This window comes from Orcinus orca, chromosome 14 (genome assembly GCF_937001465.1).
Source record: "Orcinus orca chromosome 14, mOrcOrc1.1, whole genome shotgun sequence".
Taxonomy (NCBI): domain Eukaryota; kingdom Metazoa; phylum Chordata; class Mammalia; order Artiodactyla; family Delphinidae; genus Orcinus; species Orcinus orca.
Window position 1 is genome coordinate 12,674,255 of NC_064572.1, and position 6,000 is coordinate 12,680,254.

At 38.3% G+C, this 6,000-nt stretch overlaps 1 long non-coding RNA gene across 1 annotated transcript in view; it reads right to left on the reverse strand.

Annotated features, from left to right (window-relative positions):
• LOC125961122 (uncharacterized) overlaps positions 1-5,762 on the reverse strand; it is a 136,964-nt gene extending 131,202 nt beyond the window's left edge. Inside the window, exon 1 of the long non-coding RNA XR_007471451.1 lies at positions 5,307-5,762. This is a non-coding gene — a long non-coding RNA (uncharacterized LOC125961122). The remainder of the gene's footprint in view (positions 1-5,306) is intronic.
• Between the last annotated feature and the right edge of the window lie 238 nt (positions 5,763-6,000).

A 6,000-nucleotide genomic window follows, 5' to 3' on the forward strand; every position in this document is an offset into this window, starting at 1 on the left:
TCCTCATTTGCATGGGATGTTCATTCCCACAAACAAAGAATTGTTATGGGAATGAAATAAGATGATCCCTGAAATGCTCCTAGCACAGAATCGGAGCATAAAGGAAGTACTCAGTTAATATTAAGCCATCATTATTATCTAAATGTATGTTTTTCATGACTCTTATTATTTCCACAATTAATAAGAATCCGCTCTGTGTCAGATACTGTAGTAGGAATTGGAAATACGAAGACCATTAACTCATAATCCCTTTTGTAAGCAGCTCATAGCCTACTGGGAAAGACAGACACAACATTAACACAGTGGGATGTTTAACAGAGACACAGAGAACAACAGCGGATGCTCCTTGTTGAATGCCTGCTTCTGCTAGATGCTTTATGGAGCATCGAATTTAATACTAATAACAATTGCACAAGCTAGTAGCTTTATAGTAGCTGTAGGGAAAATGAGATCTGCAAAAGTTAATGCGCCCAGTTTCACACAGTGGAAGAGCCAGGATTTGAACCCTAGTGTATCTGAAACCAAAGTTGATACTCTTTCTACCACACCCTCCTGCCTTTCTGTAGAAGGAGAGCTTTCTCCCTCAATTTCCAGCCACAAAACATATTTGCTCCCTTGTTTATATACAATGTTCATGCTCTGTTTATGTATGCTTCTGTTCCCCAATTTCATTAGTATAGTCTTGCTTAAGTTAGTTTGTATATACTGTAAACTATCTGTCATTTCCTATTTATAGCCCTGCACTCACCACACGTTGCCTGGTGCTCAGGGGACATGACATCTATGCTGAGCCTCCCGTTAGGACAATGTGGGCCAGGTGCCAGCCACTCCTTTAGAATTTATAGTTTCAACATTTAGTGTGTAATCATAATCTTCATCATAGATATTTAATTTCATATTTTGCTCTGGTCATTTTCTAAGTGTATTTAATACCTAGATGTTTTTCTCTAGTTGTTTTATGCGGGGGTTTTTTTTCCCCCAGATATAAGCTCTTTGGGGCGAGGATCAGTTATTCTGTTTCTTTTCCAAAGTTCACAGAGCCTAGCACGATGCTGCATGCACGTTAATAAAAGTCAACAGTTTGAGAATTCAATAGTACTTTTAAGAATCATTTGAGGGACTTCCCTGGAGGTCCAGTGGTTAAGACTTCACCTTCCAATGCAGGGGGTGTGGGTTAGATCCCTGGTTGGGAAACTAAGATGCCACAGGGCAACTGAGACTGCGTGCTACAACTACTGAGCCCACGCACCTCAACTAGAGAGCCCGCGTGCAGCAAACTACAGAGCCCACGCGCCACAACCAGGAAAGAGAAAACCCGCACGCCACAACTAGAGAGAAGCCAGCACACAGCAACGAAGATCCCAAGTACCACAACTAAGATCCGACGCAGCAAAAAAAAAAAAATCATTTGATATCTGCAGTAGCAATATGCACCCACAATTAAATGACTATGCCAGTTGTTTCTTTTTCTTTAAGTTAAACCCTACTTTTGAGACATGTACTCTTTCATTGACTGCTGTGATGGGATAAGGCAAGAAGACAAAATTTAGGAAGCAGGCTATACCTATAAGAAGCCAAGGTAACTTTTCTATTTGGCTTATTTCAGACAAATGTCCAGGCAACTGAGTGGAAAGATAGCTCAGTTGTCTATTTCACTGAAGGAGACGTCTGTTATAATCTCACTCTCCTGTGAGGTTTGGCCACTGACCACATATGGCTATATTTATTCCTTTATTTACCAGATGTCATGCAGAGTTCAGCGTATCAGTGTTTCAATTCCAGGGGAATTCACTTAACTCATGAATAAGGTGATTGCTGTTTTAAACAACTTAAGCTCAACTGTTATAAGGATATCCTAAGTTAAGTGACCATCCCTACCAAAGGATGAGAATCAAGCAGGATTTGGTGCTCAATTTATTGTATTCTCAAAGGAGATTTGGATAAAAAGTATCGGGGGAAACACATTATGTCCATCGATGTGTTTGGCTTGGAAGATACCACAGTTTTCAGGATAAAGTTTAATCCTCCTATTTCTACATCCTGTTTTCATCTGGATCGTTTGCTGGTTCATTAACATCAGACCTCCAGCATAACCTGCCTTTTGTTGTTGTTTTAATATTTTATTTTGATTTATGTAATTTGCAGACTTACATAAATGTTGCAAGAGAAATACAAAAAGTTCTCATATACCCTTCACCCAGATTTCTTCTTAAAGTTTTACCGTAATTGCTTTAATTCTGTCTCCTTTCTCTCTCTCTCTCTCTATAGATAAATAGATAGATAGATATACACACACACATTTTTTATCTAGACCATTTGAGGATACGTTTTAAATATGATGTCTCTTTACCTCTGAATACTTTAGTGTATATTTCCTAAAAACTGGAACATTCTCTTACATAGCCACAATACAGTTGTCAAAATAAGGACATTAACACTGGAGTTAACTTTGATCAGTTGATTACAGTGGTGTCTGACAGATTTCTCCACTTGTTTTTTTCCTAAAGTAAAATTAATTAGTAATGTTTCCTTAAGCACCAGAATTATTACTCTTTTTATTAATAAAGACTTATTATCTTTCCCATTTTCAGGGTTTGTAAAGCATCTGCGTATAAATTCCATTTCCAATCACTGTTTTTCTAATTTTTCACTTCATACCATTTTTCTTCTATATTTTTTTCTCTCCAAAATAATTTGTGAGAGTATTTTTATAACTATGTCATGTTCCAAGAAAATGTTCATGCCAAGATAGTACTACAGAAAACTTAGGTGATTAATCCAAAAAGCTTATATTTATGGCTTCTCAGCTGCATTTCACAATTTTCATATTTCAATAATGGATTTTCATACGTTAATCACCTTTATGATTTTTTCTAGCTTTATTGAGATATAATTGACAAAACTGTATACATTTAAGCTGTACAATGTGATGATTTGATATACATACACATTGTGAAATAATTACCATAATCATGTAATAAACACATTTATCACAATTATCATAATTAACACACCTGCCATTTCACATAGTTAGCATTTTGTGTGTGTGTGGTGAGAACACTTAAAATCAACTGTTTTAGCAAATTTCAGGTCTACAACACAGTATCGACTATAGATAGTCACCATGCTGTACATTACATCCCCAGAACTTACTCATCTTTTAACTGAAAATGTGTACCCTTTGACCAACATCTCCCCATTTCCTCCACTTTCCGGCCCCTGGCAACCACCATTCTACTCTCTGTTTCTATGAGAGAATAGCAAAGATTTTTAATATTGTATGTTTCATTGAAAACAGTAGTGACTTGTGATAGATGACACTCATGGCATAAGATTGTTAAATATCAATCTGAGTCAAGTGCAAGTAAAGGTATTAGTTCTTCTTAATTTTCTTTTGTTAATAAATCTTCATAAGGTCCCATTTCCATGTGGTAAACTTTATTGTAACGAAAATAAACATGAAATTTGCATAATGAACTAAATTCAGCGTAAATTGTGACGATTGACGGATTATAATGTAGTTCACTGTAGCTGACTGTACTCAGTCACAGCAAGAAGGTCGTTAGACCACGAGGACTCATTACTTTGTGTTAGCTAATTAGATGAAAAATAATTACAAAAGTATGTTTGTGAAAAATGTCCTTGTTGGCATTGGATTAAGCAATCATTGCCATTCAGCCTCTGGTTCTACGTTTGATGCTGAGACAAGCTAACCACTGAACAAAGTGAGTGGGGAACAGATTTTTCTAAAAAAAAAAAAAATTGTAACATGTTTCCATATGACATCAAGTATGCTTACGGAAATAAAGTAAAAACAATACGTTGAACTAGAAGTTCTTTGAACAATCTAGTTCTGTGGTATGGGCTACATGTCATTTCCTTAGTGCTTAGATGCTGTGCTTAGAATCGGTACCTCCTGGGCATTGTAATTTCTTCTCTGGATAATTTATCTTTCTACAAAATGGACAACTGCCTTCATGGAATTATTTTAGAGGGTACAAAAAACTCCTCCAATTCCCATTTACCCACTGGTTTTAATTTTGTTTGTTGAACTTGAGGTTTTCCTTCCAATTAAAGTCAGAGCCCACTCAGGCTGGTGCAACGTCATGCCGGCCTCTGCCGCCGCAGGCTCACCCGGCACTCTGTACCCCTCCCTCCCCCTGGCCTGAGTGAGCCAGAGCCCCCGAAGCAGCTGCTCCTTTAACCCCGTCCTGTCGGAGCGAAGAACACATGCCCTCAGGCGACCTACATGCAGAGGCGGGGCCAAATCCAAAGCTGAGCCCCAGGAGCTGTGCGAACAAAGAAGAGAAAGGGAAGTAGCCTCAGGAGCAGCGGATTAAATCTCCACAGTCAACTTGATGTACCCTGCATCTCTGGAATACCTGAGTAGACAACGAATCATCCCAAACTGAGGAGGTGGACTTTGGGAGCAACGATATATATATATTTTTTCCCCCTTTTTCTCTTTTTGTGAGTGTGTATGTGTATGCTTCTGTGTGTGATTTTGTCTGTATAGCTTTGCTTTTACCATTTGTCCGAGGGTTCTGTCTGTCCGTTTTTTTGTTTGTTTTAGTATACTTTTCAGCACTTGTTATCATTGGTGGATTTGTTTTTTGGTTTGGTGGTTCTCTTCTTTCTTTCTTTTTTTTAAATTACTTAAAAAAAATTTTAAATAATTATTTCTTGTATTTTATTTTAATAACTTTTAAATTTTATTTTATTTTATCTTTTTCTTTCTTTCTTTCTTTCTTCCTTCCTTCCTTCTTTCTTTCCTTCCTTCCTTCCTTCCTTCCTTCCTTCCTTCTTTCTTTCTTTCCTTCTTTCTTTCTTTCTTTCTTTCTCCCTTTTATTCTGAGCTGTGTGGATGACAGGCTCTTGGTGTCCAGCCAGGCATCACGGCTGTGCCTCTGAGGTGGGAGAGCCAAGTTCAGGACATTGGTCCACCAGAGACCTCCCAGCTCCACGTAATATCAAACGGTGAAAACCTCCCAGAGATCTCCATCTCAACGCCAAGACCCAGCTCCACTCAATGACCAGCAAGCTACAGTGCTGGGCACCCTATGCCAAACAACTAGCAAACACGAACACAACCCCACCCGTTAGCACAGAGGCTGCCTAAAATCATAATAAGGCCACAGACACCCAAAAACACACCACCAGACGTGGACCTGCCCACCAGAAAGACAAGATCCAGCCTCATCCACCAGAACACAAGCACTAGTCCCCTCCACCAGGAAGCCTACACAACCCACTGAACCAACCCTAGCCACTGGGGGCAGACACCAAAAACAATGGGAACTACGAACCTGCAGTCTGTGAAAAGGAGACCCCAAACACAGTAAGTTAAGCGAAATGAGAAGACAAAGAAACACACAGCAGATGAAGGAGCAAGATAAAAGCCCACCAGAACTAACAACTGAAGAGGAAATAGGCAGCCTACCTGAAAAAGAATTCAGAATAATGATACTAAAGATGATCCAAAATCTTGGAAATAGAATGGAGAAAATACAAGAAACATTTAACAAGGACTTAGAAGAACTAAAGAGCAAACAAACAATCATGAACAACACAATAAATGAAATTAAAAATTCTCTAGAGGGGATCAATAGCAGAATAACTGAGGCAGAAGAACGGATAAGTGACCTGGGAGGTAAAATAGTGGAAATAACTACTGGAGAGCAGAATAAAGAAAAAAGAATGGAAAGAATTGAGGACAGTCTCAGAGACCTCTGGGACAACATTAAACACACCAACATTAGAATTATAGGATTCCCAGAAGAATAAGAAAAAGAAAGGGACTGAGAGAACATTTGAAGAGATTATAGTTGAAAACTTCCTTAATATGGGTAAGGAAATAATTAATCGGAGAAACATGCCAAGACACATATTAATCAAACTATCAAAAATTAAAGACAAAGAAAACATATTAAAAGCAGCAAGGGAAAAACAACAAATAACACACAAGGGAATTCCCATAAGGTTAACAGCTGATCTTTCAGC